Source organism: Falco punctatus (genome assembly GCF_963210335.1).
Source record: "Falco punctatus genome assembly, chromosome: 10".
In the NCBI taxonomy this organism is placed as follows: domain Eukaryota; kingdom Metazoa; phylum Chordata; class Aves; order Falconiformes; family Falconidae; genus Falco; species Falco punctatus.
This window is the reverse complement of record NC_137590.1, coordinates 38,652,645-38,667,427: the sequence shown is the minus strand read 5'-3', so window position 1 is coordinate 38,667,427 and position 14,783 is coordinate 38,652,645. Positions and strand designations below refer to the sequence as shown.

Genomic DNA, 14,783 nt, shown 5'->3' with positions numbered 1-14,783 from the left:
ACTTACAGAATTACTACTTACAAAATGCAACACACAGGTATCTTTCTACAGCAACACCAAGAGCTCACTATTATTATAAAAAATATAGCCAAAATCACAGTAACAATTAGGGTACTGCTTCTCTAATCCCCTGAATTACTATAGTTCTCAGGTCCTGCATATGAGTTCTATGCGCCGGATCCTGATTATCCCAATTAGGTCTTTGGAGTGGCCATTTAATATCTGCTTGGGGTCCCTGGGTTTCCTCGGTAGTAAATAATTGACAAAGGATAGATTGCATCTTATCCCAAGTATAAAGGTTTGGTCCCAGAAATTGATCTAATCTTTCTGCCACTCCGAGTGGGTCCTCAATTAAGTTTCCCATCTCGGTCCTTTTAAAATCTCGTAGGTCAGCCGAATTTAGAGGCACAGAAATATATCCGATCACAGGTTGAGGTCCCCCCCCATGGGCTTTTCTCTTAGGGGGTATATTTGAGCTGCCCCTTTTTGACTTCCAGTTACGCGTCTAGGAAGAGAGGGAGAGACCCTTGTTCCGACTCTGGTGGGGGAGTGGGTGCTCTGGGGACCTCTGCAGGAGCAGGAGGAGGAATGTAAGGAGGGGGGGTTAGAAGGGTTTCGTCTAACTCTCCCTTCTTTTTCTTTTGTTTAGTTTTTTTATTTCATTCAGCGGGTAAAGTCTAGCTCCCGGTTTTTTAGCCACACCTCCGCATATTGACTCTCCTCCGGGTTAAGGGGTTTTTTTATTATTAACCCAGAGGTTTAATTGCTGTCTTACCCAATCTTCTTCTGACCCATAGACTGGCCCAAAGACATTTTTAGAAATCTTCTTCCCTCCCCATATCTTAGTACAATATTCTATCACTTTCTGCTTATCTTTCCCTAGGGTTCCAGGGAAATATCTCCAATTGTCCAAGATATATGCCAGAGGGGTATTCTTAGGTACAGTGGGTACCCTTCCCATGGGAGTCGAAGGCTTGCTGCCCTTCGCCCCCATCTTCTGGAATATCCACAAACATACACTCACTCGCTCCCCTTTTTCCTGGCCCAGTCCCTCGCGGGAGATGGGAGACGCAGTACTTAAGAGTCCACACTCGCTTGGTTCAGTATATCGAACCTCTCATTCGTTATATTCCAGGAAACCCAATCCCGCCCGAACGGCAAACCTTGCGAACAAATTCGCAATATACTTACGCGTCCTGCGTCTTCGTCCGGACTCCCGTGCACAGAATTTTTATGGGATTTTACCGGTTTCTCCTTTGCTCATTATTCTAGAATTTAGGTTCGTCGGTAAGGTTGGAGTAAGCTGTTGGTCGCGGGGCCGCGAAATGTCGCGGGGCGCCTCCCCGGAGGACCAAAGCCCACTGTTCCTTATCCGAGTCACGGCACCAGAAATTGTTATAAATTGAGACCACAATGGATCATAATCCAATTAAAATTTTATTAATTATAGCAAGTAGAATATGAGCAAAGACAGCGCTGGACGGCAGGGGAGTCTGCGCTCCGCCAACTGCCGCCCTGAGCAGTTTAAACAGTCCTTTTTTATACTTTTTACTTTCGTGTTTATGAAGTAGTGGAGGTGTTAACCCCTTACTCATATATCTTTATATGGGGTAGTCTGTCTTGTTTCTGTCTGGCGGTTATCTTCTCTTTTACAAGCAGCATCCTGGACATCTGGCGGTTATCTTATTTTTCACAAGAGGCATCCTGGATATCTGGCGCCTAGTCTTTACATTATGCTTAACATAAATCTTAATAAACAATATCCTAGTCCATAGTTTCTTACAAACAGTATCGTCTTCTTTTGGATTAACATTATACATAGGTGGAAGGGCACACCAAACAAGAACTGGTTCAGTCAAAAAGTTCGAAACATAGCATGCCTTCTCTGAACATACCTCTGGGGTCATTCCCTTCATTCCCTCTTTTTTTATGCAAAGAGAAACACTTTTACCATAACAGAGAAGCCCCTAGAAGCCCCTATTTACATCTCTGAGCCCGGACACAAACCACAGCTGTGTGCTCCACCATGCTCAGGGCAGGAATCATTCATACCGTTACACAGCTATGTATCTCTACAAGCGTGCAGACACCTATTAAACACTAGATAACCATGTTTATCTTTCCTATTCTCCTTCACAATACCTAGCTGTTCTCTCATCTCTTGTTAGGTCAAAATATTCTCCAGTTTCCTCTCCTAGCTCTCTCTTCAGACATTCTCTAACCTCTTTTTTGCTTGTTAATTGCGAGGAGGCAAAGGGGGTGTGTAGCTGGGTGACCATGACCTGCTTTATGTTACAGTCAACTAAACACTGAATACAGAAAAAAAAACCCCGTATGGGAGACATAAGGCAAACATCAATAAGGTGGTTAAAGATAATTATAATAAATCCTGTAATACTTTTGAGTCATGACCCAAAGTTTCCCAGCCGTGAGAAGAGACCAAAGGCATCCCGCCCCTGGCTCTGTTGCAGATCTTTGTTTTAAGGCTTTTGAGTTTTGTATACTTTTGTAAATTAATTCACAGTGGTCACTCAGATTCACGTAACACATCCTATCAAAGTCTTCACACTTGTGTCCCTGTGCTAATAATAAAAATCAATAGCAACTCGGTTCTGTAGCAACGTATGATGGACAGAATCAACATCTGTTAATAAGCCAGAAAAAAAAAATAGTATTTGTAGTATTACTTTGTTTAGCAAGCTAGCAGCCTAATTTACTAAGCAAGTTAAAAGCGTGTACTATTCTTACAGAAGAGATTAGAGAAGCAAAAATCTGTTATGCTGCATTCCAGAACTCAGCCTGAGAATTACAGTCTGCTGTGAGCTCTGCGTTACAACCATTTGACACATGTTGGGGTTGCGGTTGTGAAAGTTGCCTGTTTACAATTTTCATTGACATTATCACAGCTAGTTGTTTTAAAAGCAACCCTTGAGCTTCCTGATGTTCAACTTGCTGCAAAATATTCTGAAGCCAATCAATCAAGTTAGTATTAAAGTTAGTGACTCTCTAGGACCCGGCAAGACTGTGGCAAGACTCCCGCATCCGGACTGCCTTAATAGCCATTCCTTCATTTGCAAACAGTTGTCCCTGGGATACCTTGCCTGAGTCACAGAATCGGGACAGTTATTTTCTCCAGCCAACTGCTCATAGTTAACAGCAATTCCCCGATTAAGGTTTTCAGTGAAGGCCACTACACATAGCTCACAAAAATCAGATAACCACATCATATACTGTATCAGTTAGTACCATACAAAGCAATGACTTCCAATCATGCAGTGTGAGTGTATAAGGCTCTGCCATCACTTCAAGAAGGAACATAGCAAATGTATTATGAATCCTCCCTTCCCGCACTGCTTTGCTTAACTCTTTAACAGCCTCGTATTGCACAGGCTGCCACTCTGCAGGTTGATTTGTCTGACAAAATACTGAACATGCCATAGCGACTCCCAAAACCCATCACTGAAGTGTTTCCCACTTGCATTCCTGTCACCAATCCCTCAGACTCCCTTTCACCCTCCCCAAAAATACAATCAATGCATCAGGAGAGACAAGGGGGTGGGGGAAAGGTCTAGCTCCTTTTCCAGATCTATAGGACCTGGATCAAAAGGTTTATCAGTGTCAATGGAATCATTGTCCGAGTTGTCCTGTTCCCGTGCTTGGTCCTGTGTTGTGAGGGTCGCTGCAATCAGTGACAGAAGCTTTGGGGGCAGAGGAGGTGTGGACGGAATCGCCATCACTGACGGTGTCTTGAGAAGAGTCGCGCTGTCGGTGGAATTTACAGCTTCCTCTGGTTTAGCACCGTTAGTAGAATTAGTCCACACTTGGCAAAGAGTAGTCAGAATTTGCCACCAAGATGCTAAATGCATTCCCGACACGGAGCTCCCCTCCGCGGCAGCATCATACAATTGGCTGCTGTATGTACACACTTTCATTCTTTCAAAGTCTCTAAAGTTTCTTGGCTGCTCACCTGTCTCGATGAATACAGGTGTTATCCTCGGGGTTTAGGTTGTCCGCCTGGTCCAGCCAGCCAGACGATCGTTCAGCCAAGCCGTCTCCTCCGGAACGCAGCCCTCTTCCACGAGCTGTCTTTTTTATCAACCAGCTCCGTCCTTATTCTTCCAAGGCTTCGGAACACCACCATAGGGGTCACCATTTGAGGAGACTGAGGCACGGACTCCCGGATCTGACTAGAAGACCCTTCATGAGTCCATATACGTCTCTTTCTGGGGACGAAGCCTGATTCCCCGTTACGGATTTCCCACAGCTCACCTCTCAACTCCGGAGGGATTTCAGGCCGGCTCCTGCTTCCTTTCAGCAGATCATTCAAAGTTCTGTGGGATTTGCTGCATGTCGCTCAGATAGGCGATTCGAGAGCCCTTCACGTCAGATCCTTAAACGCATCACGTCGGGGTCACCAATTTGCGGCAAATGAAGAGACGGGACGCAGCTTGATGCAAGCAAATGTCAATTTATTGTACAGAAGCACGAGGTTTTATACACTTTCAGAAGCTGCGCGTTTTAAACAGATTGGTTCTTGAAGCTAAGCATTGCATACTAGGCAATCCCTGATTGGTGGTTAGCTGCCATCAATTAACAGCAAGGTGTTACCTTTCCTTGGCGCCATCCATCTCCCACTCCCCTGTGCTCTGCAAACATGCCTCATCATGTTAATTGTTGTCTAGACAAGCTCGAGCACATTCCCCTCAGCTAACCGATTGCCACGCATGGTCCTAGTTTCCAGACCGCTCCTGCATGTAACAAAGTATTATAATCCAATGTTCCATTAAATGGCCACTTAACTTCGCCCTCTAACTTATACAATGGCCACCACTGATTACAATATTTAATGAGGGTCTTTTTACTTTCTGTGCTTCCCTTCCCAACAATATCCTTCCAATGGGCGAGTATACAACCCAGAGGACTCTTTTTTAGTATCCCTCCTTGGGTGTTACCCATTTTCAATATACTCTTAAGGAATTTAAACTGACTTTTAAATTCTCTTTTCACGCCTGTCAGCCACACTCTCACTTATTCTCACTCAATTCCACTCTCACGGACGTCCATGCACTCAGAGAAAATCACACACACATCACTTCACACAAACACTATGGTTCGACAAATTCAAATCGGTAGTCTATTCCAAATGCCTTATTGCCATAACCAAAATCAATACCAAAAGAAATCTAACATAGCATCGCTCCAGTTAACAACCTTTTAGCAGCTGGAAATATTTTGTGAATTACCAGAGGTCCGCTTACCCCTCTCCTGCTTCTCCTGGTTACCTCGAACTCAGTCGATCTATCCCCGAGATCGCTACCGGCCGCTCTATCGGCCAGCGAGTTTCCCAATTGCAGTCCCAAACCCTATAGGTACCCAACCCACGGGCACTATGCTGCACGCCAGACGTCTCTGCGCGATTTATCAGCAGCCCCGAATGTGCGTACGCTTAAGTCCCTTCGTTAAACATACCGTTAAATCCGCAGCTTCAAGAGGCTGTTGTCCACTCCCGCGGTGATCGGCCGGCAGCGGAGACTCCTCCGAGTAAAATGCTCGGGGCGCGCCTAGGAGCATCCGCTCCGCAGTCGGTCCCGCAGCCGAGTGGAGATCCTCCTGGCTGGCTCGCCAGAACTGACGTGCGGAAAGCAGACTCCACAATCAGTAAGATTGTGAAGTAGGTATGATTATTCAGCGCTGGGCAGCACGGGGGGTAGTCCCGCCAAAACCGTGTGCGCCTGACATGAAAACTTGCTCTGTTTTTATAAGGCATCTCATTACATATTCATAATGTGTTGCAATGCGCCTATACATATGCATTACCTATCCCCGCTTCGTATTAAAATTAGTTCTGCGAGCCATTTCCGTATTTTTTTCTCGACTGAGTTTGCGCAGTGTTCCCTGGTGGTGGTCGTCAGGGGTCCTGAGGATGAAGGCAGGCGAGTCTTCCTCATGACCTCCCACATCTGGCGCAGGCTCAGTAACGTCCTGGTTTTTGTCCAAACCGCAGAACTGGCTTTGGCTTGTTCTTGCAAGGTTGTAATTGTTCTTTTGACTTATATGGTCATAAAGCTGGACTTATAAGGTCATAAGGCTCTTTACTCCCGTATACCTTATCACAACACCCAAATAAACCATGTAAGATCTGGCAAACAGCTAAGCAGACTATTATAATCGTTAAAACTTTACCCTAAACGGCCAAGCAGACTATCATTACCCTAAACAGCTAAGCAGACTATCATAATAATCGTTAAACTTTACTCTATCTCTTAACCCCCTTCTCTCTCAGACAGGTCGAGGAAAGGAGCACTTGTTCTTTACAGAGGATGAAGTAGCAGAAATAAATGTGTAAATAGGCATGACCATTAGGCCATTAGGGGTGTTTCTATGGGTATGTCTGCTATGCCCAGAATGGTGTAAGAACAGTAATCCGCTTTGCAAATTTGGCTGTATGACCATATCACTATGTTTAGAGGTGCAGGCATCAATAGATGCAAGTGTTTTCACAGAATTAAGAAAACCATCTTGTCCATGCAGTCCAGCCATAAATGATGCACAGAACAACAAATGATAGAAAAAAAATGTATTTTCAGATGCATATGAGTAAATAGAGTATTCTGTGCTGTCCTGCACACGCATGTGTGTACATGTATTCGTAGCCAGTGAGTCGTGGCTCCTAAGCCTGATTTAAAAACTGAATGAGTTCATTATAATCCCCTCCCCCCCCCAAAAAAAAAATAAAATATCTGAGGAATCAATCTAATCTGCTTTACTAAATAAACGTATGAAAATGCTTACCAGGGATAAACCTGGGGACTCTACATATTTCTCTCTTTTTCCTCCAACAGAATGAAATCACCTTTGAGACAATAAAGGAGTTGGAAGAGGAGCCAGTGTGTCCCATTCAGTGTTCTCTGTGTATCTGCGTGCACCGCTTCCCCTGTTTGGTTTCTGATCTAGACGGGAAGGACAGGGAGGGTGTAAGGACACTGCAACTCTCTCTCCAGAAGATTGGCTTTTGTGCTGGCTTCAGGCAGTTCTGAGCTCTTTGGGGCTTAAATCTCCCAGAATGGGTGTGATGTTGAGTTGTCTACTCCAGGGCAAATGGAGAGGAGGAGGGGCGCCTGGAGGGAGGACCACTGGCTCAGGGGACACCCTGAGCATCAGAAGTTGTTGGAACCACTGATGACTAGAGCTGTGACCAGGGGGGACCTCTCAGATTTCTCTGCATGTGGTACCCCAGTTGCTAGGACATACATTAAGCAGAGATTGTGCGGTGTGGTGGGAGGGTGACTTGGTTTGCAAAGGGGGAGCTCAGGCCAAACCCCTGCCAGGCAGGTAGAACTGCAGATCCTCCCTGTGCTTCGCGTTCACCTTGCCTATGACAACGTGCCACAGAAAAGCTGAGCACAGCCCTTTGCTGACGCCCAGCAGCTTGTGCTCCCTGCTGTGCCCCTCTGAAATGTTTTGGTTGATCGTCATTTCATGGAGAGCTCTATTGTCCCCGCAGCCAGGGCTACTGCAGCAGTAGCAAACCAGGGCTTCTAGTTACTCCCTGACACCTGCCTTCCTCCCCCTCTGCATCTCCCCAGCTCTCGCAGAGGAGGGGTTGCCAGTGGTGCCTTCTTCAGGCAGGGCACGTCTGCAGCTTCCATTGAATACCCTCCTTTCCTTTGAAAGCCCTGCCTCCTTCTGGCGGGTGGGGTTTGCTCATTTCCATGGGCGCTTTTGCAGGTGGTGGTGACATGGGAAGGAAAGGGACATACAGTGCTGGAGGTAAAGAGCCGCTGCGCGTCTGTTTACACTGTGTTTGTACAGCTGAGGTGGATACAAATCGGGGGTGGCTTTGCTGGAGAACTTTGCCAGGGATATAACTGACCGCCTGTTTGGGAGTCCCAGAGCAGCACGTTCGGTACCAGGAGATCACTGCACTGCCTGCCCTTGCCGTTGCTCTTGCGCATGCGGCAGTAAATACCTCCTCTGCACAAAACTGAGTCCGGGTAGAGTCCACGGAGACAGTTTTGGTAAGAATCCCAGGTGCTGCAGAAAAGCAGTCTGAGGTCTCAGCTGAGCTGTACTGCTTCAGAAGGGAGATTAGCCATAGATAGGTACGTGCTTTCTTTCTCAAAGAGGGGAAGGATGGTGTGGGATAGTCCTTTGCTCGGTGGTCCTGTGGGCATGTGTACTGGAGAGGAGCCATCACAGGCCACCTCTTCCTGAGCAAGCCACCACTGTGGGAGGCACTGAGATGCTCAGCAGAGGCAGTTTAGGAGCGACAGGGGTGGTCTGTCCTGCTGCTTGGAGGTAATCCCCTCCATACAACCCTGAGATGCAACGTACACAGCTAGAAGGAATCCCAGTAGAGGTGGACAAAAAGATGAACACGTGCAGGTATTGCTCCCCAGCAACATGCGAAAAAATTCATCAGCAGTACATACCCTGGCATGTATCCGTTCATATGGAAGGTGAATATTTATGGTTTTTAGTGTAAGTCAAAAGTTGTTGGACAGTCTGGTTTGCCTTGGAACGAAACCATACAACTAAATTTCGCGAAGCAACCCGTGTTTCAAATCCGTGGACAAGGTGAAATGCCATGTGCATGAGAGCGTTTCTCATCAGCGCGGATCTTTGCTGTCTCTAAAGCAGTGCAGGCTGGGGCTGTGGGTGCTACTGGAGATACACAGCCCGCCTGCACTGCAGGAAGGTCATTCTGGTCTGACTGTCAGATGGAGCTGTATGTTGTACAATATTGTACGTGTTGTGCCAAGCTTTCTGCAGGTAAAGAAAGAAGCAGTCATGTGTTTGACAACAGCAATCATAGGTGATGCTGTGAAGAAATTCAGGGAAAATCTGCGGTGCATGGGATTTTGACTACAACCAAGCTGTAGTTCTGACTTGTCTTGGTCACTTTAATTAGTAATGTGTCATTAATTTAAAAATAACCGGTGCAGTTAAAGAGCATGGGTGTTGGTCAGAAATGCCTGGTTTCTCATGTGTAAATTCAGCAAGTCAGACGCACTGATGCAAGTGCCTGGATGAATCGGTAAAACAGGGCTGGGCTAGCCAGGGTTGGCACGGGCAGCGTGTGCAACATGTAGTTGTTTAGGCAATAGCTCTAATTCAGAGTTATGATGGAGGTGCTGAATGTGCTTGGTTTTGAAAGCACGCAGTGTTCGTTAGCTTCAATGGAAACTGCAGGATCCTGCTGTCCAAATCAATGAAACTGTGAGATACAATCCACTGTTCAGGAAAGTCAGAATATGTTTTTAAGGAAGTCTCTGTTGGTAGGTAAAACCGCTGCTGAAGCGATAGCAGCGATGGAGCGTGTGTAAAAGAGCCTAGGGAGACCTGCAGCCTTCTGGAGCCAGGCAGAGTATTTCCTGTTCACTTTAGCTGTTGGTCACAAAGGGAAGATGCTTCCTACAAATTGGGGTTTGTTCTAATGGAAATAGGTGACTTGTGAATAAAGAGGGCAGTGCAGAGTTGTCTTTTTTCCCCATTTTTGGAAAACAGAATGCATTATTGTTCCAGTTTAACAATAGGTTAAATGGTTCCAGTGCAAGTAGTTATCTCTTCATTGCCATAAAAAGAAATCCATAGAACTCTATCGGTTCTGATTCTGAATCAAAGAATGAAAATAGCTTCTGAACAGGGTCCTGACTAATAATTCATGTGCTGTGATATCTGCATGGTGTTTCTTCATTGCCTTTCACTAAAATTCCTCTTTCCTGTGAAACCAGTTGTGTTTGTGGGTTTGGGATCTTTTTTTCTTTCCTCCCCTTGTTCGCAGTTCCACTTGATTTTTTTCTGGTGGTGTTACAACGAACATTGTGCAGTCCTCCTAACGCTTTGTCCATCAGTACTGTTTTCACTTTTTTCTTGTTCATGTTTTAAGAGACACTATTGTTTTCTTTCTAAGGGCTGTATTTTTGTTATGTCTTGCATCATGAGTGAATTCAAAGTACTTTCAATGGCATAATACACTTTGTAGTGTAGTTTTGTGAAAATGCTTCTCTATGAATTAAAAAAAAGATCATTTTATATTATTTCATGGGTAAACCCTGAATTAATCAATCTTGGATGTGGTGTTTCTGTCTTCTAGAAATACGTGAAGCTTAACTTTGTTTTTATAGGTTAAGAAGGAAAAAGACAAACAAAGATGTTCAAAAGTGCAGGCCGTGGCAAAACAGGAATGTGTGGATAAATTAAATAACATCACTAATCGGCAAATGAAACAAAAGATTACTGTAAGGAAGAATGACTGTTTGAAAATGGAGAATGAAAACACGATAGAAGAAAAAGACAAAAAGAGTTTTTCATCTGGGGAGAGCTCAAAATTGATTAAAATGCCAATGAAAGGGTAAGCTAAGGAAATAATCTCTAGCTCTTATTTGTAGTACTATGTAAGTGTCTTAGGTTTTCTGATACTGTGGTAGTTGAAGTAGTTTCCTTAGTGGTGAAAGCCATAGTGAGTAGTCCACTGCTTCTCAAAAAATGAAGAAAAATTCTTTTTAGACAAAATGAAGCGCACGATGGAGGTTCAAATTTATTGCCTGCTCTAAAAAAAGAAAAGGGGAAAACAAAAGAAAACGCCCACCTAAATTCCTGTGATTTCCATGTCAACACTGAGGTAAAATGCATCTTCAAAACCAGAACTGAAGACTGGAAAAAGCAGTTATTTTTGTAGGAAATGGCCACCTAGAAAAGAAAAGTAGGAACTTGGGGTTTGCTACTACTCCCTTTTCTAGGTGATTTTAGTGATCTCCGTGCAGTTGGTGTTTTCCTTTTCATTAAGTTAATATGCCCTTTGTCGGGAGAGGGGAAAAGATGATATTACCAAACCAATCTCAAAAGTCTAAAGAAGGCACACGTATTTTTATGCAGACCTAAGCAGGAGCTTTTTCTGTCTGTCCTTCAAAGGAATCTCTGCTCTAGATGCTTTCTGTAACGTGGCTGTTGGATATAGTCCAGCTTAACCTGGATCCAGCTCAGATTCCACGTGTCCCCCTCACTCTAGGGGAAGGGTTTTAAATACTTGGGCATATTCCACGATCTTTACAGTCAAGTCTGTGATTTTATCATAGCTATTTTTTTGTCTCGGTTGTTTCTGGACATCATCTTAAGTATGTCTGTTTCACAGAAATATTTTTTTATAAACCTACTCACTTGGTGTTTTGTTTTTTTTCTTTCTTTCTGTGTAATGCAGTAAAATTGCCCTGAATGCCAAAGGTGCAAAGGAAAGTAAAAGACAGCCTTCAAAGCAGAAGGCTCATCAGCAGATGAGCTCTTCCAGTGGCAATCATGGTCAAGTACCGGATGATAGCACTTCCAGTGAAACATCTGAGGATGAAGGAAGGTATGCATATAAGGAATGTTGAAAATAAAACTCACTTAATGATAAAAATTGGCCTGAGAGCTAGAGGCAAGTTTGGGTTTTTGTTGTGTGTTTAAGGTTTTTTGTAAACCTGATGCATATGAAGATTCTTGTTCTTTCGTGTGACCACCTGATGTTCTTTCTTGTTCTTTCTTGTTCTTTCCTGTGACTACCTGATGCGCTTTGTGTTGACAAACACTTCACTTCTGTTTAGAGTGCTTTTGAACATGCTGGCCAAGTCAACAATAAGGTCACGTGCACGAATTCTGATTAATTACATGAGTGTGTGTGCACAGGCATAGAAGTATTTCATGTGTTTAAAAAGGGTGAGGTATCTCAGTTTTTTCACTGCAGGTATCTCAGGATTTTTTGCCCTGCTCCCTGCTCCACCTTTTCTCTTGCAGCTGTGTACCCTCCTGACTTCTTGCCCACCCTGAACTTACTTGTGTGGGTTGTGGCAAAGTGAGAAAGAGAAGTTGTTGACACTGTTCAGCCCTAGCTAAAAATCTGGTGTGTTATCAACACTGTTTTGGTCAGAAATCTAACACACAGCCCTGTGTGGGCTGCTGTGAAGAAAATAAACTGCGTCCCAGCCAGACCCAGGACACCAGAGAATCCAAAATTACAGTTCTTTGACCTGTAGGAGAAGGATTCTCGGTACTGAAGAGAGCTAAACCCCTGGTATTAAACAGGGAATGCACGTAAGCGTATAGCTACATGTCTGTAGCTGTAAGATTTCTGTCACTTTGCGTGAAGTTTAGGGAACAGTTATTTCAACTATTTGCTTAATATCTTGCGGAAAAATTAGCCTTCCAGTAGACGTTAATAGCACACAATAATTGTTTCAGTCTTGAACTATATCTAGCAAAGTTACTATACCAGATTTTAGTTTAATTCAGTTCTGCAATTAAGTTTTCAAAGCAACTGTAGGTATTATTCATAATGCAAAGTAAGCATTTCAGTACTGAAATATATTTCTTGTTTTCTAGACCTGCAGCAACAACCAGGAGTGAAAGGAACGAGGTACTGTAAAACTAGTTTCTTGATAAACAGTCTCTATCAGCTTTTAATCACTTAGGTGGGAGCAGTGTTTATGTAGTGATCAACCAGATGTACAAATTGCTGCTGGTATGCAGCTTTATTGTATTTGAGACAAATCTGTGGGCTGTGAAGGAGAGAATGAATCATTCCTGCATTTGTAATGGTCTGTAATACTAGACAGTGGAATTACAGAAAGTACTGTATTTTTTGTAGGTCAGCATACCAGTGGAAGTAACTGATGACCCTGGTTTAACTCACTCATCTGACCCACCTTCAGAGGATGTCTGGTTACAAGCTTCAACCTACAAGGAGACTATGCTGCTGTTGGAAGAGCTTAGTGTGGTTCATATGGGTATGTTTTCAAGTCTCTGTCTTCAGCTGTTACAAGTTCCCCTTAAAACATGATTTCTTTGTATGCACTCCAAAGTATGTTAATTTCATATTTTGATATAGTATCTCTTTGTGACTAGAGATCCCCCTCAAAAGCTGTGAAACTGTCACTTAACCTGAGATGTTGCCTGCATTGCCAGCCGACGTGCCTTACGTTATCATTGGTTCTCTGTCTAGTCAGAGCTGGAGAAGCAGTTTCTTGCAAAGTACAGTTCAGCTCCTTCTAATGCGGTCATCAAAAGTCAGCAAGAGCTTTTTCTTCTTTATATCCCCTTGATGTGGTTTAAGCCCAGCCACACCTAAACACCTAAGCACCACACAGCCACTCACTTGTTCCACCCCAGTGGGGTGGGGGAGAGCATCGGAAAGGGAAAAGTGAGAAAACTCATGGGTCGGCATGAAAACAGTTTAATAGCAAAAGCCACGCACGCAAGCAAAGCAAAGCAAGGAATTCATCCAGCACGTCCCATGGGCAGGCGGGTGTTCAGCCATCTCCAGGACAGCAGGGCTCCGTCACGCATAACAAATACTTGGGAAGACAAAGTGCCATCACTCTGGATGTCCCTCCCTTCCTTCGTCCTCCCCCAGCTTTATATGCTGAGCATGATGCCGTGTGGCATGGCACGTCCCTTGGGTCAGCTGGGGTCAGCTGTCCCAGCTGTGTCCCGGCCCGGCTCCTTGCGTACCCCCAGCCTGCTGGCTGGTGGGGTGGGGTGAGGAGCAGAAAAGGCCTTGGCTCTGTGTGAGCGCTGCTGGGCCATAAGGAACACATCCCCGTGCTACCAACCCTGTTTGCGGCACAGCTGTAAAACATGGCCCTGTACCAGCGACTGTGAAGAAAATTAACACTATCCCAGCCACAACCAGCACACCCCTCAACAGCTAATGAGAAAGAGTACAGCAAAATAATGGCTTTGCTTAAAAATAATAAGTACATATATATAACAAATTTCAACTGTCATAAGATGCTTGCATATATGCACAAGGCATTATATAAACATAAGCATCACTTACTAGGGCTCTTAAACTATGCTAAAATTTCATTAGGCAAGTGTTAACCTTGGCTGAAGGCCAAACTCCCCGCCCAGTGCTGCCACTGCCCCTCATTGACGAAACGGGGTGAAAAAGCCTGTGGGTCAGTGTGAAGGCAGGGCTGTCACTTCCCAGTGACTGTCACTGGCAAAACGGACTCCACCGATTAAAATACATTTGGATAGTGAGAAACAAAGACCCAAAACCTGAGAAGGACACGTCGGCACCCCCCCTGCTCAAGCTCTGCTGCGCTCCTTCCCCGCCACCTCCCCAGGCAGCACGGGGAGGCTGCGGTCTGCAGTCGGGACGTAGCAGTTTCTCTCTGCTGCTCCTTCCTCGTCCCTTTTCCCTGCTCCAGTGTGAGTCCTCCCCCAGGCTGCAGTCCTTTGGGGAAAATCTCCTCCAGCCTGGGCCCTCCATGGGTCGCAGGTCCTTCGGGAAGGATCCGCCTGCTCTGGCACGGGGTCCTGCGCAGCACTGCGCTGTGGGTATCTGCTCCAGCATGGTTCTCTCAGGGGCTGCAGGGGAATCTCTGCTCTGGCACCTGGAGCAGCACCTCTCCCTCCTCCTTCGCTGACCTGGGTGTTCGTTTGCGGGGCTGGTTTTCACATGCTTTTCCCCTTCTCTGCCCGTGTGGTGGTTTCACCCTTTCCTACGTTTGTTTTTCCTGAGGAGCTGCCAGCACGGCTGAGAGGCTCAGCTGTGCCCTGCGGTGGGTCCATCGAAACCGTCCATGTCCAGCACGGGACGACCCCTGGCTCCTTCTCACAGGGACCTTCCCGCTACCGAGACCTGCCACCTGCACCTAATGCAGCAAAGCATTGAACAGCTTGTACATTGGGCAGTATTTGTGCAGCTTTGTGTCTTTTCTGTCTCAAAACAGGTTCTGCTACTTTGTTGAAAATGCAAAACATACTTCTTGAATATGAACAGAGAATAGAACGTCAGAAAA

The 14,783-nt window shown here is 45.2% G+C and overlaps 1 long non-coding RNA gene across 1 annotated transcript in view; it reads right to left on the bottom strand.

Moving 5' to 3' along the window:
• LOC308070990 overlaps positions 1-14,783 on the bottom strand; it is a 172,034-nt gene that overhangs the window by 25,348 nt on the left and 131,903 nt on the right. The window lies entirely within an intron of this gene.